The 26133-nt window shown below is 39.7% G+C and overlaps 1 long non-coding RNA gene across 1 annotated transcript; it reads right to left on the bottom strand.

The window, feature by feature from the left end:
• LOC129046387 (uncharacterized) lies at positions 1-25929 on the bottom strand. Its single transcript, XR_008507572.2, has 6 exons — positions 25713-25929; positions 17828-17941; positions 10801-12458; positions 9855-10051; positions 5419-5531; positions 1-1341 (listed from the first exon to the last, which is right to left on the bottom strand). It is a non-coding gene; the product is annotated as an uncharacterized LOC129046387 (long non-coding RNA).
• Positions 25930-26133: the final 204 nt, after the last annotated feature.

Below are 26133 nucleotides of genomic sequence, written 5' to 3'. Positions count from 1 at the left end.
CCCTTAAAAATTATTTTCAAAGTATTTTGTGCTCAAAATTTCTATTCTGAAATCTACCCTTCCATAGTTTCTGATGCTCATGCAGCCTCCACCTGACACAGAGTGCACCACTGGACCAACCCATGCCCAAGGTCAGAGCCTTTCGTTACAGAAAAGATCACATTGAACCCAAAATTTCTCTATAAATTCCACATATTAGTCATTATTATTACCTAGGGAAGAGTCCATTTTCTCTTCAAATGTTCTCCAGGCAAACAGCCCTAAAACCTCCCACATTTCCTTATATTACATTATTTCCAAGATTCGGTTTCGGTCATCTGGAACGCCTACAGTTATTTTCCTTCTCTTCCCTCCATCCTGGTGGTTCCTACACCAAGGGGACCTTGTTCTAAGTTCTGCACATGAGTCACTGTCCATGATCCTTCACCCACCCTACAACCTCTTCAGAATTAATGATTCCCCTTTCTGCATTCCCATAGCATTTTAGACAGATCTTTACTATCAGGCTTAATGACTTAATGTTTTAATTATTTGTTTGTGTGACTGTCTTCATGCCTCACCTAGGACCTCTTTGAGGATAAAGACCATGTCCAAAGCACCTAAAACACATCCAAAGTACCTGTTTAACATGGTAGTTTCTAAAGAATGCCTACCTACATTAAATAAAATAGTCAAAGTTCACCAACTGTCAGGATAACTGAGACATGAATATAAATAACTATAGTAGAAAATAGAAGACACAGAAGGCAGCAAATATCAGAGGATGATTAGAAGTAGGTTCTGCGGAAAAGAAAAGATAAGGCAGAAAGGAAATGGCCTCAAAAACCAAGCTGAGGTCATTGGCTTCTCACCATAGACAAATGTGGACACATTTTCAACAGAGGATGCAGGAGAGCTCAGAGGGAGAAGCAAAGAAATAGTCCATGAGCAAGCTAATATGGAGTCTAAACCAAGATCAATAAGAATAAGATGAAAAGGACAGATGAGAGAAGCATGGAGAGAGAAGCCTTACATTTGGCCATGAATGAAATGACAAGAAAACTAATGATGGGGGGAAGAAAGGAAGGAGAGAAATTCCTCCAAGATGTCCAGCCTGAGTAATTAGGATACCATTGTTACCCAAAGTTTGCAAACGTATAACTCCCATGAAAAGGACACTTACAGATATGGATTTTACGGTTCCTACTCAAAGTGAACTTTTCCATTTGAAGGCCTATATCAGTGGTTATGTTACCTTCAGCACATCACAATTGCCGCCACTCTCCTTTGTCTCAGACTCAGGGAATTTCACTCACTTCCACTTTGTACTTGGCACCCGCAGGCATTTAAGTTTGTGATTTCCTAGTAACAATAACGGAAATTTTAAAAAGTCAAGAGTAAAAGGAATGAGTTCAGGACAAATTTGGGTAACTCAGTGGATTCCAAACATTTTTTCAACATTGTCACCCTTGAGAAAAATGAAATCTTGCTTGGAAGTCTCACATATCAAACAGAAGAACAAAGGTGCTCCAGGTAGTTGAACTGGAAAACTGGGCCTCACTCTCACAACCACTAGCCCTACCTCCAGTTAGCACCTAAGGCATTTCCATGAACCTGAGGGATCTGTAAACCACAATTCAAAAACCTATGATGGAAGTGTTGAATCATTATATTGTACAGTTGAAACAAATATAACACTGGCTGTTAAGTACACTGGAATTAAAATTTTTAGAAAATTAAAATAATTTTTTAAAAGCTGTAAATGATAAATTGCGATTTAGACATGTTGTTTTTGAGGTATCAAAAGATCCAAAGGTGAAAACAACAAGAAAGTGCACAGAGAAAACAGGAGATTGGAAGAGAATTAAGATCTGGATGAAGATTTGGGAGCCATTGGTGAGAAGGTGATATTTGCAGCCATGGTAATGGACCACGTGAGTGAGAATACGAGTGGGCAGGAAGACGGAAGAACACAGACTTTGGGAAATGCCTACATTTTTAAGGTGGGCAAAGAAGGAAACTTCAGCCTCGCCGGTGGATGAATAATCTGAGAAGTAGCAGGAGAATCCAAGTACTATAAAATGTTAGAAGTCAAGCAAGTCATTGCAGGAAGAGAAGGATGACGCAGAGTGTCACATACACCAGGAAGAAAGATGAGATTGAGGGAAGGGAATTGGCTGGAGCATCGTGAGACAACTAAGAACATGGCCTCCCAAGGAGCAACTTCAAAATCATAGTGCAGACAAGAGGCAGAATGCAAATGGGACAAGGAGTGAACAGGCAGAGTGTCTACTCGTTTGAAAAGTTTGGAGGTCAAAGAAAAGGTGTCATGACAAAAAGTCCCCTAGCTAGAAATATGGAGAGGCTGCTAAGAAATGTTGTGTTACAAGAAAGTAAAAAACATTTTTATGGCAAGCAGCTCAACCCAGCAGAAAAGTAAAAACATACACCAGCTGTCTATGTGTGATCCCCAAATTATTATAGGGATAGTTAGGACTGAAGTGCTAGTGATGTATCTACGAGCCTTGAGAGTCTGTGGTTATGTATCAGGTCAGACCTTAAAGCAGTTTTAACCTCTCTCCAATAGAAATTATACATCAATAAGAACAAGTGAGCTTGTTTTGTTCATGGGGAGAGAGAGGAAAAGGAAGCACGCCAAGGTGTGAAAGTGAGTGAACCTTCTACAGGCTCAGAGACATTCTTCCAGTACAGGCCAATACCTGCTAGGATAATTTAGCCCTGCTCCAAGTTGTGAAGTCATGGTCCTGGTTTCAATCCTGATGTAACAATACCCATTTCTTTATTTGAGCTGTGAATACATCATATTCAGGGCCAGTGATCTTATAAATGTTCATTGCTGAACATAAATAAAGTCAGGAGAGAGAGAGAATGTGTCTGAACAAACTAGCCTACCATGGAAAATAATTCAAAATGATGGTGCAGTGATAGTAGGTCAGAAGAGACAGTTTCCTTTGTGAAATTTCTTACTGAAGCCAAACCCAGAGTGAGAGGAGTTGGAATATACCATGTGGATTTCAGAATCTTGGAACTGTAATCATAGAAATATAATGCCAACAATTTGATGATGAGAATGACAACAATTATATATGGATCCCCTACTATGCTTCAGGCACTTAATATACCTTGTCTCATTTAATCCATACAGAAATCACATAAAGCAAGCATTTCAAAACAGGGATTCACAGAGGTTAAATAACTGCAAGGTCATTTTGTTGATAAGGGACAGAGCAGGATTGCAAATCCAATCTCTCTTATTTCCATGTCGGTTGTTCCCCACTAGTCTACACCGCCTGCTAGTAGTGTTAGACGGAATCCTCCACTCCCCATGTGCAGGTTTACTGAGGTCATTCTTTGAAGGTCAGCCTTCCACCAATAGACCCAAGTATTATTTGCCAGCTCTCTGCCCCTTCAGGACTGTCTGCATCACTGGACCAGACCACACTTTATGTGTCCCAGAAAGGCAGAGTATTAAATAAAGATACAAAACAATTTCATTCTTGGAGCATGCCAGATAAGAATGGAAATGCGGTTGGTAATCCCTGACACCCTGGAGAAGTTCCAGATCGGCAGAGTGAGCTTACCCAAATGATGACACTTGAAAGCCAAGACTATTCTTGTAAGAATTACATGCATATGGAGCTTTTCCTTTTTTTTTTTTTAAGATTTTATTTATTTATTTGAGAGAGAAAACAAGAGTACAAGTTGGGGGGAGGGGCACAAGGAGAGGGAGAAGCAGATTCCCTGATGAGCAGGGAGCCCAACGTGGGGCTCGATCCCAGGACCCTGGGACCATGACCTGAGCCAAAGGCAGATGCTTAATGGACTAAGCCACCCAGGTGCCCCTGTATGGAGATTTTCCAAATGAGAAAGAGCTGATCTCTGTTTCTTCATATAAACTATTTTTCTCTACCAAAGTCTTGGGAGAGAGGGAAGGGAAGGGTTCCACTCCACCCTGTGCTGGCAAGTGTCAGGACATGCTGAGGAGACCTTCGTTCATGACAGTATGGGGCAGAGATGATTAATATGGACAGCACGGGTAGGTGGATAAGATTTCACTCTTGCTGCCAAGGTTTACTGATTGGTTTGTCCCATGCTGGGCTGGTACAGATCCCAAGATTTTATCATTTCAATTTGAAAATCTGCACAAATCACACTAAAGGTTGCTGCCCAGATATATTTGGTTCCTCTTACCAAAATGGGCCCCACACAACACAATAGGTAATTAAGAGAAAAGAAGAACACCACATCCTTCTCATTCCTCAAGGAGATTCAGGACATCGAAGATTACCTGGTTCTTTCCTCTGTGCTTTAAAAGGAAAGATCACGGGGCCGCCAGGGTGGCTGAGTCAGTTAAGCGTCCCACTGGTGATTTCAGCTCAGGTCATGATCTCAGGGTCATGAGATCAAGCCCCATGTCATGCTCCATGTTCAGCAGAGAATCTGCTTGAGATTGTTTCCCTCTGCGCCTTTCCCCCCCACCCCCTGCCGCCTGTCTCTCAAATAAATAAATAAATATTTTAAAAGGAAAGATCATGGTTTGCTTGTCCTCATTATGTTGCAAAGTTGAGAGCATCCTGGCCGGAGTGGTGCTGTGAGGTGTAAACTGCTTGTCTTAACTGGACACAGTTAAGGAATGGACACAGTTCTCTGAGTCATAGAGAAGCTATAGGCTCCGTTGGTATCTGGCCAGGTGGGGGCACTGAGGGGAAATGGAGCAGGTGAGAAATGAACTGGGCCAGTGATATCATAATAGCTGTATTACATTTCCTCATCAGTAAATAAAGGATACTTTCCAGCACCAACCTTTCATGAGTCAGGAAACAGCCCACAGATAGACTGTGCCCTCTAGATACACCACTACCTCTTCAGAACAACCAGAAATTTTTACTACTTAACTAGAGCAAGATGCAGCTGTACTAAACTACTTTCTTATTGCTGCAGTAGACAAGCTTTCATGTCAAAAATAAATAAATATCCATAGATCCATGCTGATATAAATAAATGAATAAATAAATGGGCAGAAGAGACAAATCCCCTGGTGGAAAAATTTCAAATTATTTATGTAGATATTTCACCTTCAAAGAAACAGAGCTTAACTCCTCACCCCTTAAACATGGGCTGTACAGTGACTTCCTTCCAAAGAGTACAGTAAGGAAGGGGTAAAAAAAAAAAAAAAAAAAAGAATTACTTTACGGTGGAGAAACCTACCATAAACCACCTTAGTCAGGTGATAAAAGTCAATTTCCACAGCAATGATTTATATTGATAGGATCGATCCCTCATCCCCCATCCCCATCGTGATGAAATGGCACTTTCCTTTGGAGGATCTTCCTTCCAAAAACCCATAACAGACCCATAACAGACTAGTCTGAGAAAAACATCAAACAAATCCCAATAGGAGGACATCCTACAACATACCTGACCAGCATTCTTCAAAACTGTCAAGGTCATCAAAAGCAAGGAAAGTCACAGCCAAGAGGAGCCTACCGAGTCATGATAAGTGAAGGTGATATGGTATCTTGGATGGGATCCTAAAATAGAAAAAAAGGACATTAGGTAAAAACTAAGGAAACCTGAATAAAATATAGACACTAGTTCTTGCTAATGCATCAATATTTGCTCATTGATGGTAACAAATGTGCCAGACTCATGTAAAATGTTAATAATGGGGAAACTGGGTGACATGTATATGGGAACTCTTTCTACCATCTTCATAATTTTTCTTTAAATCTAAAACTGTCATAAAAAAGTAAAGCTTATTTTTAAAAAGGAATGAATAAATAAATAAATAAAAATAGTATCACCTTCTTTTTTTAAGGCAGAGAGTTGGAATGGAAAACAAGAATTGAGTATGTGCCCTGTTACTGGGTCTGCGCCAAACGGGCTGCCAAACCTTCTCAAGCCCTCATTTCCACATCTGTAAAAGACAAGTGTTGTGTAATGGTTAGGATGCCCAGCCTCTGGGGTCAGACAGTCCTGAGTTCGCAGTCCTGCTCGGCGTCTTACAAGCTCTATGACCTTGAGCCTTCGTTTCATCATCTGAGGATAATAACAACATGTAAGGATTTAATGAGATAGTGTGCATTTAGAGACATGGAAGTATAAAAGTGTGAGACATGATTCACTGGAGGAAGCTGGACCCTCGGCAAGAACAAAGCCCTGTGATCACTTGCATGAATGGACAAAGTGTATCAGCCATTGTCAACAGTGACTTGTTCTCAAAATCAAGCAACAGAAAATGCAGGGACTGTAGGACTAACCCTGCACTTTTATAGACAGGGCTTGGGAGAGTAGGACTCTTTCTTCAGTCTCCATTAGGCACCAGTCCTGATAGTCTCCCCTCCTTAGAAAGACTGAGAGCTAAGGAAATGAAGCTGGGCTGCTTGTCTGGACCTTTGGATGAAGAGGAACAGCCTGACAACATGGTCTTGGACGATTTATAAAGAAATCAGCTGACCATTTATTTCAGCTGCTTAATGGAGCACTTTTTTTTTTTTTTTTGGTCAGGGGATATTAAAATTTCTTTCCTTTCAAAAGAATGATTGCTGCACCTTCCTTTTTAGGACCGCTCACCTCGTGTTTAAAACCTGGCTTTGGAGGAGAATGAAACATTTTCCAGAGCAGGTAGGAGTTTGGAGCTTTGGCAGTAAGTTTCTTCATTTAGCTGCAGAACTCAAGTCAAAGAATGTACTCCAAGCAAGCCTTGGTCTCTGCACCCTTGTTCCCTGCAGCCAAATTTCCAGGAGTCCTAAGGCAGCGCTACCCTGATTTCCCCCTGCCAAAGATGCAAAATTCAGCCCAATGCTCACGCTGAATCCTTTGAGGGTTACATAATCCTTCATAAAATTCATCCTTTTCCTTTTCAGCATTTGAATTCACAGCCTTTGGTGATCTTTGTCTACAATCGCATTGGGGTCATGGAAAGACCTCAGCAATTATGACTTCTCAAGTACTGTATGGCAAGAGTCAGAGAATGTCTTTGGAGTAAGAGAAACTGGAATTAAAATCCTGGTTCTGCACCTGTTGGCTTGGTAAACTTTCAGGCAGCTTGTTTATCTTCTCTGAGCCTTACTTCCCTTGACAAGACTCAGATTGGATGGTGAATGCAAAACACTTAGCACAACACTTGGTACCTGCTCAACATTCCATAAACAATATGTTTATCATAATATGGGTTTCAAATGAAACAGAGATGGTTCCAGAAGCCTTTGGGAATTTGCCTGACATGGGAGGAAAAACAAGGTACAGAAATGGAGCCTAATAATTTGAAATTAGTTGGTTGAGAAAAAAATTAACTCTTACTGAGAGTGTGAATCATCCCATTTGGTTGATTGGGCTTGTTCCCAGTTTAGTCGCCATGGTTTTAATTTACAAAATGAGAAGTGAACTGCTTCTGAGAACTAAGAGAGCAACACAAGGGCAGTCTGATCAATCCCTACCACCGTCCACCACCCCCTCCCGTGACCCACACAGCCAACTAGCATCCATCCGTCTTCCCAGGAGCCTCTTGGACAGCTCTGTGCCTCTAGAAACAGGATCTATTCATATATATTGTCATAATGGAGGCCCCATGGGCCCAAAGAGGATCCCATCTGTTCCTGTCACAGGTGAAACCCTCCCAGCCAGAATCTTCAAAGCAAAGCCAGTTCTGTGTACTCTTTCAATGCCTTCTGGCTAGTTCAAGACCTGCATGAAGGCTGAAGAATTCAGGACTGATTGATAACAATTTTGATCCCCTTAGGCTCACTTGTTCCTTTTTTAAAAATGTCAGTCTGCTTAGCAGCTGCTTCTGTTCATAAATGCCAGTGGAACGGTGGCACCATATGTCTTCTGGTTATCTGGGTGTCTGATGAAAAATGTATTTAAAGGATTCATCAGATCTTAATAGAAAGGCTAGAGTGAGAATCAGCCTATTCCAAAACTGATGTTCTGGCTTCCTGGCTCGAGCTGTGTAGCCACAGGTCCTCCCAGCCTGTTCTCCCTCCCTCTTCAATTTGCTGCTGGTGCCTGCCATGGACATTTGCATGGAAATACATATCTAGTAGATACGTATTAAATTTAAGGGAACCATGAGTATAGGGAAGAGTTGCCTTGAGTTATATTAATATAAGTAGAGAGGTTTAAGAGAAATTAAGTTCTGGAAATGTTATTTGCTTATGATGAGTGACATATGCTTATTATATATTTATGATTTTTTTTGATGCACAGACTTGAATGCCTTGCTCCCAACTTATATATTGGAGATGACTGTTTTTATTTATCACTGCCGATGGGTGACCATAAACCCTACTTCTCCTACCAAAAGACTCTAATTGGCTATTTACAAATAAATAAACTACTTTATGAATTTAAAATTAATAGTTAATAACCTTAAGGGACTTACTGAAGAAAAAAATGCTTGACAGTCTCAGAACTTTAATCCTTGTCTTTGGCAACTCTTCTAGAATTGCAGTTAATTGGTCTCTTTCCTGGTGATTTCCCCACACACCGTAGAGCCTTAAGGGAAGAGACCGCCTCTACACTTCTCCCCAGCACAGAGCATGGTGTGTAGTGCTTGCATCCAGGAATACGGAACAGGGAAAAACCTGAGACAGGACCAAGGTTAACAGTTTCTGCAATGCTCAAGGCAAGTGATAAAGGACCATCCTACCAAGAGCAGTGGATGCTACAAGAATGACAAAACGGGGCCTGGTCAATTATCTCTCTCTGCATAAATATAGCATCCTGTCTTTCCTTGTGTGAAATCTCCACTATGTGCCACTTTCCAGGCTGGGCAGCAAACCCATAAAGAATATCTTTGCAAGCTCACTGTTAAAACATGGTATCTGGGGATATCTAGCCTTTTAGCATCTTTGCATTCTACGTTTTGCTCAGAACCAGCCACCGGACCCTCTCGGCATACAGGCAACACTGAGTAACCCAAGTCCTAAGCATATCCCTGTCCTTACACGTCACCTTAATGCAAGAGAAGGATGAGGCCAAGCCCACTTCCACCAGGTCCCAATAGCAGAGACCATCTCACCTCCTCTCCTTCCAGTTCCCACAGGCTGCCAGCCTGCCAGCCTCACTGTGGTGTTTTATAAATTCAGCTCTCACCACAGACATGCCGACTGGGGAAAGGGGGCTCACGCAGCAGAGATCTGGCCTGAGTTAATTGCCTCTCCAGTGCTTCTGAAAGTGTCACATCTCGTCTGATGTGTATTAACCCCGGCTGCACAGTCCCCTGGCGGGAGGAACGTGGCCCCGCTTCTCAGCCAACCTACCAGCTCTGAATCCCTGACAGTCAAGCTTCCTCGTGTCTGACTTGTCCCAGCTCCTGCAGGGAAATGCTCTGTATAATGCAACCATGAAGATGGTATCGATGCAAGTTCATGGGCTTCCTATAGCAGTTGTGTTTTCTCAAAGCAAGAGTAGGGGTCATAGGTTGGTTGCTTTGATTGCTTTTATTTTTAAATAACTTGTAGGCGAGTATGCAAAATATTCGAAATGGTGTACTATCAAGTTAAGCAATATCTAGCCTAGAGGCCAAGGCAGTTGAGGGTTAGCCAGAAAGGATTTCAGGGGGCCTAGCTGAAACTTCCTCTTACTTGCAAGATGGCAAGGAGGAGGAGACCAAGAGTGACAGTCACATTTGTTGACTCAGCTGTCCTGAATTAAAGATGATATTTATTAAGGATTTCAATACCCCACACTCAGGATGTTGTGAAAAGTTGCAAGAATGGTTTTCCTGAAACCAAAATTCTTAAGGGAAATTTCAGTTCTATGCATCACATTACAGCTGAGAATTCTTCATTTTTTTTTTTTTAACTTTCAGCTTCTATTTTTGTAATAGGCTCCTAGAAGCAGGAAAATACCATTCATTTCCTTTCCAGCTTCATCCTGTTCCGTTCAGCAGACCATGAATTCTTCCCCCCTAGAAGATGATCCTTGTGGAGTCAAGACGATGAGGCGGCTGTTTACCTCCAGGGTCCAAGGCTCTGAGGCCACTGCATAGTCCAGGATGGGTGGGCACCTCTCAGAAAGCGGGGCCGTGTTCGTGGTTACTTGATTCCTGAAGAGGGGAGAGGGTGCTGTTCTGACTGAATAGATTTTAGATACTCAGAAAGAGCTTTATCTGTGTAGACAACAAAGAAGCAATCCCACTTCTAACACCTAGGGACAAAAGAGTTCTCTTCAAAATCAGAGGCCGCTGAGGATGAACAGTAGCTGAGGAATAAAGGGGACCTCACATACATGTCTTAGACTGGCAGGGAAACCAGATTCCAACAATTAGATGGGGGTTAGCCTTAGGTAAGAGACCTACTTATGGCATTAGATCTCCTCCTCTCCCCCTTCCTCTTTCCCCACCCCTCAAATCTCTTCTATTTTCCAATCTCTTTCCCCAGTCCTCTCACCCTGCCCAATTTAAGCTAACTGGAAGATCACACAGATGGCAAAGAATGAGCTAAGACATTTAAAAACAAAAACAAAACCTTAAAATGGAGAAACACTAAATCTGTAGCTTTTGAAGGGTCCTGGGGCAGGCGCAAGGGTAAATCCATGAAGTGGGTAACTGTAAGCTTCAGAAAATCCCCCTCCCACCTTTTCCTGGTTGTTCCCTTCCTCCCCTGGCCAACCTATACACGGGGGTGCCACCAACCAACGAAGAAGGCCACATGGATGGTGGGGCTGCACAGATCAGCCTCCCTCAAGTAGATTCTTTCCCCAACAACCACTTCTGGGTTGTCCTTCTGGAAGCTTCTTCCCTGCATCCCAAGCTCCTCTACCCCTACATCCACCCGCCACCGCCCACTTCATTACCAGGCACAGTCTGGAACTCCCGGGGCTACAGCTGTAGTCCAAGGCTTGCTCTTCCTTCCTGGAGGCTGCTCTCCTTTGAGAGAATAATCTTTTTTTTTTTAAGATTTTATTTATTTATTTGAGAGAGAGAGAATGAGAGAGAGCACATGAGAGGGGATACGGTCAGAGGGCAAAGCAGACTCCCTGCTGAGCAGGGAGCCCGATGCGGGACTCGATCCAGGGACTCCAGGATCATGACCTGAGCCGAAGGCAGTCGCTTAACCAACTGAGCCACTCAGGCGCCCGAGAGAATCATCTTTTCATCAAGGCTTCAGTGTGGGACTCGCAATCCCATGAAGAAAAACCCTATTGACTGGGTGCCTAAAAACCACAGTCTCACTTGGGGACTGTTCTAGGAGCTCATCTTCAGCAGTTAATTCTTTTGGAAGTCTAAGCTACTTAAGGCTGACTCCACAGAAATTCTCCAGCAAGAGGGCTTATGGTGGGCTTTGACCCTTATGTTCCAGGGAGTAAACATTAAATCCCATACAAGAGAAGCCTGCCAGCACACCTGCACACACACACACCACACACCACACCTCCACAAGACAGCATGTGTCCTCAGAATCGGCTTGCTCCAGGCCCACACTGAAGTAAGAGTATCTCCATACTCTGCACAGGCCCTGGTCCGGGCTTTCCACTGTTATGAGGCCAACGGCAGGCTCCTGCTTTGTTTGACCTCTGACTTCCAGGTCATGCCCAAGGCTTCTCTACAGAAGAACACAGGTCCCCTTAATTACATCCATTACTTGAAAACTGCCCTTAAAAAATGAGATCTGGCCTTTTCTGTCTCTATCAGATTGGAAAGAATTGAAGGTTTAATAATACACAAAATGAGTAAGAATATGAGGAAACAAGTACACTTATACATTGACTTGGAGTAGAAATTCGGATCGTCTCTTCGGAAACCAATGTGGCAATTTCTCTCAGCTTTCCAAACGTCCCCATATATACGATGATGTGTATATATGTATATAGGTAGCAGTGTTATTAATAACATAAAACTGGAGGGGACTTCAAGTTCCACCAGTAGAACCCTGGTTAAATACACTACAGTATGTCCCTACAATGGAATGACTTGCAGCTATTTGAAAAAAACTGACAGCTGTCAATCTACACAGGCTAATGGGAAAGATCTCCAGGCTGGATGGTAAAATAGAAAGGCAACGCATAACTATTATGACCTCATTTACATAAAAAAGCTATTTATGCATATGACTATAGAATCATAGAGAATTTCTGGAAGAATGTTGTGTATCAGTCAGTGTCCAGACAGAGAACAGACTACCGTGGGTATTTCCAACAGAAGAACTGAACACACTTGTGGAACAGACGATGACGAAAGCTGAGATGCTAAATGGTGCAGGGTGAGATGCTGCAGAATTTAGCAAAAAAACAGGAAGTCTCTATCACCGTTGGTTGGAGGAAAACATAGAGGAGAGTGTTACCAAATCCCGGGTGCTGGAGCCATCCCAGAGAAGCTGCAACCACGATGGGCCCCCGAGAGGAAGACAGGACCAGAGAGGAGGTGCACTTGCCTTAGAAATGCCACCTGAAGCCAAAGGGGCACCACTCAGTGTCCTGCGGGTATAGTCCATCAGCCAAACCTTCCCAGAAACCTGAAGATAAACCAGAGGGTGGGCAGTGAGTTCCCCGCCACACAGAACAGACGAGAGATGGGATCTGAGGGCAACCAGGCAAATGTCTGGCAGAATAATAAAGTAACTCCCTCACTGGAGTTACCTCTTGGGAGTGAAATGTGGGTTTAGTGATAAAGGAAGACTCTTCTGTACTTGTTGAATACTTCTAAAAGTACACATACTATTTTTAACAAATTTTAATATAATAAGTTGTTTTAAAAGACTGTACATTTTTTTTACTTTATTATGTTATGTTAGTCACGATACAAGACTGTACATTTTTATATTGTATCACTTAAATTTATTATGCTTTCCTACAAGAACTCTCCCCTCTTAAGAGACCACGTGACCTAGAGTCCAGAGTCGCCAGATGCAACCATAGGAAACTGTTCAGCTGAGCAGAGATGAACTTGAGCATAACGAGGGACACAGAATCTGTACATTTTTTAAAATTAGGCAATAGGTGATTTTTCAATTCTGGGACCATGCAATGAGTCAGTCAGGCCCACCAACGGCAGTCATTGCCTTGGTCCAGTTTGGCAGCAAGGGACTTTCAAACAGTTTTTGTACATGCAAAATATCTTCCAAGAATTCTCGGTGGGTATGGCACTACGGAAAAATTGAAGCTTCCTTTCCTGGACGATTCTGAGGTTATTTAGGTTTGCTATAGCTGTTATGTTTGGGTTATGTGCCTTAAAAGAAAGTATCAGACCTGAAGAGGACCTCGGGATGCATCTTTTTTAGATCACAACTTGATTAAGACACAAATTACATAACATAAAATTCACCTTCTTAATATGTACAAGTCAGTGGTTTTCCGTATATTCATAGAGTTGTGCAACCATCACCACAATCTAATTCAAGAAAATTTTTACCAACCCCAAAAGAAACCCTGTACCTATTAGTCATTCCTTATTCTCCTCTCTTTCCAGCCCATGGCAACAGCTAATGCACCTTCTGTCTCTAAGAATCTGCATATTCTGGGTGGGTATTGAGGAGGGCACATTCTGCATGGAGCACTGGGTGTTGTGCACAAACAATGAATCATGGAACACTTCAAAAAAAAAAAAAATCAAGTTTTCATCTCAAAAAAAAAAAAAAAAGAATCTGCATATTCTGGACATTTCATATAAATGGGAACTAAACAATGACATACAATATAATATGCTTTTTGTGACTGGCTTTTATTTCACTTAGCATAATGGTTTCAAGGCTTATCCACATTGTAGCTTGAATCAGTACTTATTTTTTTTTACAGCTGAATAATATTGTATTATATGAATATAATACATTTTATTTCTATATTTATAGGAGTTCTTTCCATGTTTTTAGTCTTATGAATATCCCAGGTATGAATATTTGTGTACAAGTTTTTGTATGGATATGTTTCAATGTTCTTGGATGTATACTTAGAAGTAGAATTGCTGGGTCATATGGTAATTCTATGTTTAACTTTTTGAGGAACTGCAGACTATTTTTCAATGCAGCTACAACTTTCCATCAGCAATGTATGAGGATTGCAATATCTCCACATTCTCACCACTACTCCTTATAACAGTACTTTTAGTTTTCAGTGTATATACTTTTTTTCTAGTTTTATTGAGATATAATTGACATACAGCACTGTATAAGGTTAAGGTGTTCAGCACAATCATTTGACTTACATACATTGTGAAATGATCACCACATTAATATCCATCATCTCATAGTTATAAAAAAAATACATTTTTTATTTTATACTTCTTTTGTTAAATTTATTCCTATTTTATTCTTTATTCCATTGTAAATAGAGTTTTCTTCATTTTCTTAATATCATAATTGCTTTTCTTAATTTCATTTTGAATTATTCATTGCTAGTGTTTAGAAATATGGTTGATTTTTCTAAGCTGATACTGTACCCTGCAACCTTGATGACTTCTTAGTTTTCAGCTATAAATTTACAATCACAGCCATAAATTTCCCTCTAAGCACTGATTTTCCTGTGCTCCAGTAATTTTGAGATGGATGGACCCACTTATAAAGGGCAATAAGATAGCCTTGTTTTCTCAGTCACACTTTTCTGTTGTTAAAATCTATTTTGTTTATATTAGTAGGGCCCCTTCAGCTATCTTTTGGGTATTGTTTGCATGGTATCTTTTCTTATTCTCTTATTTTCAACCTATTTGATCTTACTATTCAAAGTGTGCCTCTTATACAGGAAGGCAGTTGGATTATAATTTTTATTCATTTCCACCAACCAGTGACTTTTGATTAGAGTGTTTAGTCCACTTACATTTAATATACTTACTGAAAAGGCAAGATATATTTCTGTCATTTCACTATTTGTTTCCTGTAAGTATGTGTCTTTGTTTGTCTTTTCCTCCATCAAACTCCTCCAGTTTCTATTGTTTCACAAAGATTTTCCTAGTATACCATTTCAATTCTCTTGTTTCTTTTATGATTTTTTTGAGTGATGTAATTAGTAAATTAACATCTTAACTTACAATCTTCTAGTTAGATAAGCACATAATCCATAGTATACTAAAGCTTTGCTGCAACACAGCTTTGATCCCACCTCCTTTGTGCTCTTATTGTCATACAAATTGCATCTTTATGCATTATAAGCCCATTGACACAATATTATAATTATTGCTTTATGCAGTTCTTTTTCAGATAGGAGAAAAAAAAGAATTACAACTACAAATATACTTATATTGTCTTTTATACTTATCTACACAGTTATCTTTTAGTAGTATTTTATCTTCTTGTTGATTCATAGTACCATCTATTATCCTTTTGTTTCAAGATGTACACTCTTGGGCGCCTGGGTGGCTCAGTCGTTAAGCGTCTGCCTTCGGCTCAGGTCATGATCCCAGGGTCCTGGGATCGAGTCCCACATCGGGCTCCCTGCTCCGCGGGAAGCCTGCTTCTCCCTCTCCCACTCCCCCTGCTTGTGTTCCTGCTCTCACTATGTCTCTCTGTCAAATAAATAAATAAAATCTTTAAAAAAAAAAAAAAAAAAAAAAAAAAGATGTACACTCTTTAGTGTTCCTTGTAAGGGAGATCTGCTAACAACAAATTCTTTCAGCTTTTGTTTATCTGGAAATGTCTTAATTTATCCTTCATTTTTGAATCATGGTTTTGCCGGACATTGAAATCTTGGTTAATAGTCTTTTTCTTTCAGCACTTTAAATATGTTACTTCACTGCTTTCTGGTGTCCATGGTTTCTACTTTTTTTTTAGGATTTTTTTTTTTTTTTTGAGAAAGAGAGAGAAGAGAAAGTGAGCATGAGTGGGGGGAAGGGGCAGAGGCAGAGGGAGAAGGAGACTCCCCACTGAGCAGGGAACCTGACACAGGGCTCAATCCCAGGACTCCGGGATCATGACCTGAGCCCAAGGCAGATGCTTAACTGACTGAGCCACCCAGGCACCCCTGATGTCCACGGTTTCTGATGAGAAAAGTCAGCTGATAATTACTGATAATCCCTGGTATATGATGAGTCACCTTTCTCTTATTGCTTTTAAGACTCTCTGTTTGGGGATTTCAAAGCTTGACAGTTTTTAATCACTATTTCTTCAAATATTCTTTCTTCTGCATTTTCTCTCTCCTTTCTTTTGGGGGTTTCCATTATGCATATAGTGATGTCACACAGACCTCTGAAGTTCTGCTTATTTTTCTTCATTCTTTTGTACTTTCTGTTCCTTAGATTGCATAATCTCCATCAAACTACCTTCAAGTTCTCTGCTTTATTCCTTTTCCTGTTCAACATGCTATGGAGCCCCTCTAGTGAATTTAACATTTTATTTATTGTACTTTTCAACTGCAGAATTACTATTTGGTTCCTTTTGATAATTTCTCTCTTTATTGATATTCACTATTTGGCAAGACATTGTTCTCATTTGTTCCTTTAGTTTTTTAGACACGGTTTCCTTTGGCTCTTTGAACATTTTTTAAATAGCTTATTTAAAATCTTTGTGAGTGTGGAATATTACTCAGCCATCAAAAAGAATGAAATCTTGCCATTTGCAATGACATGGATGGAACTAGAGAGTATTATGCTACGTGAAATAAACCAGTCAGAGAGACAAATGCCATATGATTTCATTCATATGTGGAATTTAAGAAATAAAACTGATGAACACAGGGGAAAGAAAGGAAAAATAAAAGAAGACAATAACAGAGAGACAGACAAACCATGAGACTCCTTACAATAGGGAACAAACAGAGGGTTGCTGGAGGGGAGGTGGGTGGGAGAATGGGGTCATTGGGTGGTGGGTGTTAAGGAGAGCACTTGATGTAAGGAGCACTGGGTGTTATATGCAACTGATGAATCACTAAATTCTACCCCTGAAACTAATAATACATTATATGTTAACTAACTTGAATTTAAATAAAATAAAATCTTTGTGTAGTAAGAATGTCTGGTTTTCCTAGGGGTAGTGTCTAGTGATGGCATTTTTTTTCTGTGTATGGACCATACTTTCTTATTTCTATGCATGTCTCTTAATTTTCATTAAAAACTAGGTATTTTAAATGATATGCTTATTTAATTTCACAAAAATCTGATTCTCCCTGCCCAAGGTTTGTTGTGTTGTTGTTTGTTTAGTGACTTTTCTGAATTAATACTGTAAAGTTTATATCCTTTATTGTATGTGGCCACTGAAGTCTCTGCTTGAGTAACTTAATGATCAGCTAAAGAATGGACAGAGATTTCCTTAAATGCCATGAACCAATAAGTGTCTTGGTCTTTGCTGAGAGGTTCTGTGCATGTATTGGGACACGCCTTCAGTGCTCTGGCAGGCAGTTTACAACTCTCCCTTAGCCTTCATGTCCTACTTGCACAACCTCAATGTCAGAGAGTTAAGGGCCTTTTCAGGCCTTGCCTAGGCATGCACACATCCATGCACATGCATGCGGCCTTCTAGACTCCAAGATATGCTGGAGTTTTTCAAAGCTCCACGTGGACATCTCATTCCCAACTTTTTCTTTTAAGTATTGTAGTCTGCCTTTTTTAGCCCTAACTGGTTATACCACCTTGGCCAGTGTTAAACAATTGCTGATTATTTTTGACAAATGCTCCAGGGATAGGACTATCGACATAGAGTGAGTCCTGAAGTCATATAAAGACAAGCCCTGGGAATGGAGATTTTTAGTGAGCTACCAGACAGGTCAAATAATGTCAAATTTCTAGGTAATGGGACTTTTAGAGAGCTCCAAACCCATATCACCCCCTCCAGTAGCCACTAGTTTGCTGGCTATTATAGCTACTGTAGTTGTCAGGGTGTCAGTTGTCAAAGTTATTGTAAATCTAAAAAAGAGAGAGAGAGGTGAGAGCAAGTTAAGACACCACAAAGCTCAATGTTCTTACCATGACCCAGCTGACTTTCTTGAACAGATGCTCCTTAAACTTTGCAATTCTGTAATTTCCAGAGTTCTGAACATTTTCATTTTGACAATTTTTGTCAGTGTTCTTGTTGCTTTTCTGGAAGGAGGAAGGGATTGTTAAAGGTTCTTACTTCACCATTTTCAAAGTGCTTCTCTATCTGACTCTTGTATTCAATTCTGCATTTTCAGTAGATTTCAAATATCTCTCTTTACACTCATCATTTCACATGTATTTAATAAATGGCATTTACCTAAAACATATGTTATTATGAAAAAGGCATTTCTCACTTATTAAGATGCTGTGGATCTTTCCATATCAATAAATTTACCATCACTTTTAATGGCTACATTCCACTTAAGGCATATTTCCTTCCTCATTTTTAAAAAGATTATATTTGATACATATTGCATATATTTAAGTTATGAAGCATAACCCCAAAATGCACACCCACAAACTCAACACTCAACTTAAAAAAAATAAAACATTTTAAAAAACATTAAGGCTGAATAAATTAGATATAGTATATATTCACAGATAGAAAAGCTCAATATTCTAAAAAATGCAAATTCAACTTAAATTAACCTACAGAATACTGTAATATCAATCAAAATCTCAACACAGTTTGTTGAGAAACTTCACAAATTGATTCTAAAATTAACATGAAATACCCAAGGCCCAAGAGTATTTGAGAAGAATACAGGAGACTTGTTCTCCTAGACATCAAGATTTATTACAAAGCCATCATAATGAATATATTTTATTGAATAAGACCCAAAAACGCACTAAGCATAAGATAAAGATTGATAGAATTGGTTATTTTAAAATCAAGAATGTATTACTCAGCCATCAAAAAGAATGAAATCTTGCCATTTGCAATGACGTGGATGGAACTAGAGGGTATTATGCTAAGTGAAATCAGTCAGTCAGAGAAAGACAAATACCATATGATTTCACTCATATGTGGAATTTAAGAAACAAAACAGATGAACATAGGGGGAGGGAAGGAAAAATAAAATAAAAACAGAGAGGGAGGCAAGCCATAAGAGACTCTTAACTATAGGAAACAAACTGAGGTTACTGGAGCGGAGGTGGGCAGGGGGATGGGGTAACTGGGTGATGGACATTAGGAGAGCATGTGATGTAAGGAGCACTGGGTGTTATATACAACTGATGAATCACTAAATTCTGCCCCTGAAACTAATAATATACTATATGTTAACTAAATTGAATTTAAATTTAAAAAAAAGAATGTCTAAAAGAACATCATAAAGAATGTGACAACAGGGATTTAGGTGACAGTAAAATAGGAAAAAGAGGTCCAGTTGTCAAGGGAATACTGACATTTCAAGCTATAATGCTTCCCACTTGATTTCTTTATTCTCCAAAAAGTTTCATAGCTGGTAAAAATCTATTCTTATTTTTTTGAGTTTGTTGACCACAGAATGGAAATACTGAGAACTATAAAATGGAAGCCTGTCTTCAAGGAAAAAAGAAGAGAATGAAAACTTCCTGAACACCTACTACGTGCCAGGCACTTTCTTTACATTCTTACTTAATCGTTTTGTTTTGTTTTGATTTAGTCCTCATAATTCTTTGAGCTTAGGCATTACCCCTTCCTTCATAAAGTTAATGATTTCTCCAAGGTTAAGTATTTTTTGGAAATAGCACTAAAAATAATGTTTAGTTTTATTCCAAAGTGCAGGTTCTTTCCACCTTATCATGTTGCTTTGTTATAAATTCCTTAACATTCATTATTCTTGGGAAGACAAAAAAAATCAAATCCATATGAAATCTTTTTTTTTAAACTGGATGATATATTGATAGGATTTCACTTCTATGGATCACTTTGGGGAGAATTTACATCATTACAATATTGACTTATTTTCCACGAAAATGGTAAATCTTTCCACTTATTTAGCCATACATGGACTTCCAAGGAAGTTTATAATTTTTATAACTTTCTCTATACATCTCTAGCATGTATTTTTAGTTCTGTTTTCTGTTTATTTCTTGTATATAGAAATCCAATTTATTTTTTATAGTGGTCTTTTATCCAGTCACTGCGGCAGATGCTTGGGGGCCCTGCACCACATTTTGTCATCCTGTTTCCAATTTTAGCCCAACAGTGGTGGGAAATTTGATGTATGTAATACCAGGATCCTACCTCAGACATATACTTTGGTGACTTTCTACCAACATCCCATGTTTGGAGGGATAATTCTAAGTCACTGTCTACACAGACCTTCAGAGAGTCATCAGTGGGATTAAACTGCAGTTGCCCACAGCAATAGCTAACTCAGTAACACACCATGTATTGGCTTTTCTTACTCCCTGTCCCATTCTTCCAGCCACTTCACTGCTACTTCCCTGAGGTCGCCACCCAAAAAAAGCCATGCATCCCAGCCCCTTTCTCAGACTCCACTTTGAGATAAACACCTGTATTGTTTTTAATAATCTCACTGTAGATTCTTTTGCATTTTCTACGTATTCAGTCATAGCACCTTTGTCATTGACAGATTTGTTAGTTCCAATTCTTAGGCATTTTGTACAATATATTCTCTCACACTACCTAGGCCTTCCAGAAAAGGTGACATCTTATTCCTAGTTTCTAAATAAATGCTTCAAACAATGTTCCATGAAGAAGGATATTTGCATTCAATTTTTGTTAGATATCTTTAAGAAAGTTTCTTCATAGTCATATTTCACTGAGTGTTTCTCATGGAAGGATGATGATTTTTAAAAAATAAGTCTGCATTCTTTCAGGTGGTTATATATTATCTTCCTACTTTCATCTGTTAATGAGAGAAAGGACATCTGTAGGTTTTCTGATATTAAACCACTCTCGGATTTCTGTATTAGACCAAACTTGTTTATTATAGGGATGCCTGGATGGATCAGTCGGTTAAGCGTCTGCCTTTGGCTCAGGTCAAGATCTCAGGGTCCCCCTGCTTGTGCTCTCTCTCTCTCTCTGACAAATAAATAAATAAAATCTTTTTTAAAACTTGTTTATGTTATTTTATATAGTGTTAGATTTGGTTTGCTAATAATTCTTTTTTACAATTTATACATTTATATTCACAAGGGAGATTTGTAGATCTTGCTCATGCTGTCCTCACTTGGTTTTGCAATCAAGGTTCTATTTAGCTCCATAAAATGATTTGGGAAATATTCACTCTTTTCCTGGGTTCTGAAAGAGTTTGTGTAAGCTTAAAATGATCTTTTAGGCACCTGGGTGACTCAGTCGGTTAAGCACCTGACTTTGGCTCGAGTCATGATCTCAGGGTCCTGGGATTGAGCCCCAGGTAAGACTCCACGCTCAGTGGGGAGTCTGCTTACCCCCCTCCTTCTGCTCCTCCACCTGCTTGTTGCTCTGTCTCTCAAATAAATAAAATCTTTAAAAATAAAATGATCTTTTAAGTTTCCCAGAAACCATATTTTCCTTGTGTTTTCTTAATATTTTCCTTGTATTCTTCTAGCAATTTATTTAATGATTGCTATGGACTAATTATGTTCCCTCCAAATGTATATGTTGAAGGCCTAACAACCAGTATGCCTGTATTTGGAGTAAGATAGTAATTAAGGTTAAATCATGTCATAAGGGTGGAGTTCTGATCCTAAAGGATTAGTGTACTTATAAGAGCTGTTAAACAGCTACTTTTTTTCCTGCCATGTGAAAGTACAGTGGGAAGGCAGCTGTCTATTAGCCAGGAAGAATTCTCACCAGGAATAAAATTGTCTAGCACTTTGACTGTGGACTTCCCAACCTCTAGAACTTTAATAAATTTCTGTTGTTTAAGCAACCCAGACTATGGTATTTTTTTATAGAAGCCTCAGCAGACTAATATAATGGTTATAAAAGTATTGAGGCTTTCTATTTCTTTTTAGGTTTTATTTTTTTAGGATTTTATCCAAATGTATTGGTATATGTAACATTTTCTTTCATAAGTGATCAGATTGAAGCCTAGAGAAGCTAAGTGACCTACTTAAAGGCACAAAGTCAGTTAGTGGCTTGTTTGAAAAATTAGGTTTTTAAAAAATTGTATTGTCGGTTAATAATCCTTGAAAATATACCAGTGCAAAACCAGGCTTAATTAACAATTCTGATGCTCCAAACTCCATGGACTAGAAATTCTAACTTTTAATAAATATTATTTGAGATTGCATATTCAACTAGTATAACCTTTGGAGAAAAGTTTAATAATCATACTGTGCATTAGCCAGCTCATTTCTTTCAAATATTTTCAATGCCTAAACCCCAAAGAAGAGATAGCTATTACATGGGCATTAGCCAATTATCTCTCCATAACATATTTCAGAGCTATGGGTGGACCTGTCAAAAATCGTACTTTAGATGAGAGTGAGGCAATTGAATGACATAACAATTTCCATGAGTAGCTTGTAACATGGCTGGGTATCATGGCCATAACTAAACAAACAAAGCTGGGAAAATAGCCAAATCCATATGGTAATGATTTGTTGGCTAATAAAAGATGAAGTCCAGACACGGGAATCAAGCATTCACTTTGATTACAGAACAGGCATTAGAAGCCTGAGGGAAGAGATCATCCAGGAGAACATGGTAGGAGTGTAGTTTCAGAAGTGTGGAGAGAAACTAGATGAAAACAAACAAACAAAAACCAAACAGCTTCCTTGACAAATCCTTCTAGAAATGTTGTGCCTGCAAAGTTAGACACAGAAGACTGAAATTCCCAGTCAGTTAGATGGAGATAGAGCCTCATTCCAACTGCAAACCCCTAGTTAGGTATCTGCATTCTGAGGGCCACAGAGAAAATTCAAGAGTCTGTAAAACCTGAGAAAAAGTAAGATTGATAAACATGACAGCCACTACGGATGGATTATCAAGTCTTGGCATGATGCTTTATGTGCATCATTGCATTAAATTCTCTCAACCACTATATGAAAGAACTGAATCTGTAAGAGCCAACATCTCCCAGTTTACAAAACCTCATACACACGTCAACTCCATTGGACAGAAAACAGACTTGGATTTTCCCAGCTCCACAGAGTGAAGGTTCTTGATACATTGACATGCTACCTCCTTACTCCATCAGAAATATGGCAGGAACATCTGTTCATAAATGACCACTCATCCTGACTTCTGGAATGGAACCAAGGTAGGGCAAAGACAAACGACTGGCATCTCCAAATTTGACAAAAAGCAGTGTGTTTCATTATCTATCATGTATGATAAACCACTGCAAGATTTAGGGGCTTTAAAACAATGATGATTCACTGTTTCTCACAATTTTGCAGTCTAGGTAGGCTTTAGCTGGCATTTCTTCTGTTGGGGCTGGATTATCCGAGATAACTTCTTTTGCCTGTATGGTACCTTACCTAGGATGGATGGAACCACTGGAACTGTTCCAATTGTCCGAACATCTCTCTCTCTCTCCCTCCCTTTCTCTCTCTCTCTCCACATGGTCTCTCCAATAGTGCAGCCAGACATCTTCACTTAGTGCCTCACGAATCTAAGACTGAACAGTCCAAGAGTATATATCCCAGTATGTAAATGATTCTCAAGACTCTGCTGGTGTCATGTTTGCTCATGTCCTATTGGCCAAAGCCCAGAATTAATATCAGAGGAAACTACATAAAATGTGAATATCAAAAGTTATGGTATACATGCTGTAAAAGTTATAAATGGTATTTCTTCTATCTCAGGTAAAGCTATAATAGGCAGAAAAGGACGGAGAGGAACCTGAAGTCAGTGCACCTACTAAAAGTAGTCTGTAAGGGGAGCAGGAGAACCTCAACTACACTGCAAATTTCTAGAGTCCTCTTCCAGCTTGGTCAGATATTGTAGCAAGAATTATTCCAGGATATCAGCCAACCTCACATGAGTCTAACATGAGGAAAATGGGTTTTTATAATAAACATACTATAGACATAGCATGGCAATATGGAATCCAGAAGCAAATAATGTTCAGGAATCAAAAAGGCAGAAAATTGATCTCAAAGGAGTAGATCCAACCATGGAATTCTACTTCCTGACAAATTTCAAGTCAAGAGGAATTAAGAATACTAGAGCTGTGATCATGGCATAGCCTATGGAAATGGGGATAAAACAGTGTTAAAACACTCAGACCCCAAGTACTTGACAACAACTTGGTTTCAGGAACTAGACAGAAGCCTAATTTCTGAAAATGTGAAGCACCATCAGAGCTGTACTAGTCAAAATATGGCTTGATTCTGAGTCCCTGAACATTAATTTGGAGATGCTTCAATTTCCCCAAATCACAGATATGGCTGCCCAGCCTCCGTGGAGTAGACAATGTCCTTTCATATTAATGCGTCCTTTCCTTTAAAAAACCACCACTAACCCCTTACACATGGTTTTGATGGGATTGTGCCTGGCTCTTCTGTACACAGTGACAGCGATGGGCATGCAACCTTGTCAATGATAACTAATTATTCTCTCAGTGGGAGACATTTATCCTAAAGTGTGAGCCCCTGTTCTAAGCAGGGCTAATCAGAGTCCTTCTCCAGGCCTGATTTTTAGACATGGGAAACAGAACTTGCTGTTGGGATTGCTGGAATAGGAGAAGGTAAATCTGAGTGTGAGTGGTTTTTTCTGCCACATGGAGAGTCTTTCAAGAGGACAAAATTGGGGCGCCTGGGGGGCTCAGTTGTTAAGCGTCTGCCTTCGGCTCAGGTCATGATCTCAGGGTCCTGGGATCGAGCCCCATATCGGGCTCTCTGCTCTGTGGGAAGCCTGCTTCTCCCTCTCCCACTCCCCCTGCTTGTGTTCCCTCTCTCGCTGTGTCTCTCTCTGTCAAATAAATAAAATCTTTTTAAAAAAAATAGGACAAAATTAAGCAGGCACAAGCACACACAAAAAAAGAGAGCGTGACTGAGCAAGTCTTGGTGGCTTTCCCTGAGGCTAGATTTCCTACATCTCTTCCTTTAAGCCTGTGAATTATGCCATTAACTCTTCTACCACGTGAGTGACTGTATTCATCTGCTTGGCCTGCTATAACAAAATGTCATAGACTGAGAGCCTTGAAAACAACAGAAATTTATTTTCCACAGTTCCAGAGGCTGGGAAGTCTAAGATCAAGGTGCTGGCCAATCTGGTTTCTCGTAAGATTGCTCTTCCTTCCTAGCGTGCAGCAGAGAGCTGCCTGCTTGCTGTATCTTCATGTGGTCTTTCCTCTGTGCATGCAAAGAGAGAGGGTGAGCTCTGGTCTTTCTCCCTCTTCTTAAAAGGACACTCATCCTATCAGATCAGAGCCCTACCCTATGACTCAACTACTTTTACAAATGCTCTATCTCCATATACAGTCCCATTGAGGTTTATGAGACTGGAGCTTCAACATATAAATTTGGGGGTGGGGCACACATTCAGTCCATAGCAGTAACCAATCCACCATTTTGCCTACAACGAATGTGTTTCTGCCACTTACAACCAAAGAACCCTGAGTTTGCAGACAGAAGAGCTATTACAGGGGTAGAAAAGTTGTCAGACCTTCATTGATCCCATTTCTGACTTATCAAATAGTTGCAATGGGTATGTATTGCTGCATCTCCATTCCTACTACCATTCTGTAATGATGACACCAGGTGATGTACTTTTTCACTAACCCGAAGGCATTTTTTCAGCACTTACTATGTTTCAAGTGCTAGGAAATAAAAAGTCAAAACAGACAACTTCCTCCTCTAGAGAACTCCCTTCCTCTCCTTTATATCTTTCCAGGCACAATCACATACACTCTTGGAGGCATTTCAATTTTCAAATCCAGTTCTTTTCATTATTAAAAACTTGGCAAAACTAAATAGTAGTATAGACTGTCAAGGGAAAAAACTGATTACTCAAATAGCAACTAAAATAAGTAGCCATAAATCACACCTGACAAATCCAAGCTCTGCCTGGGTAGGAAGTTTTCTTCTTTGCTCTTCTGCATGGGCAGAACATCTGAAATAAAGAGCACCCTTTACAAACTCAGAACCACGTACTCACTGATCCTTGCCTTGATAAAAGACAAACACCCTACTGGTGGTGACTGTGCCCTTTTCCTGTGGTATATCAATGGTCAATGACACTAGCCAATTTTTCACCTGGAAATCCCAAGTTTTGTCACAGGATTGCATTATGTCTATTACTCAACCATATGGCACTGAACCAAGAGGATGAGATTTAAGGGATTTTTTTCCCTTTTAAAATATTGGATCTAAAAAGAAAGTTTTATTGTTCCAAGCTGCCTTCTTTTATAACAAAAGCTCCTTTATACTGAAATACAAAACAAAATAGAAATCTCCTTTTTAAAGCT

This window comes from Mirounga angustirostris, unplaced genomic scaffold (assembly GCF_029215605.1).
Source record: "Mirounga angustirostris isolate CCGP_5_RB_7025 unplaced genomic scaffold, mMirAng1.0.hap1 SCAF_13, whole genome shotgun sequence".
Lineage (NCBI taxonomy): Eukaryota > Metazoa > Chordata > Mammalia > Carnivora > Phocidae > Mirounga > Mirounga angustirostris.
This window is presented reverse-complemented; position numbering and strand designations above follow the sequence as displayed.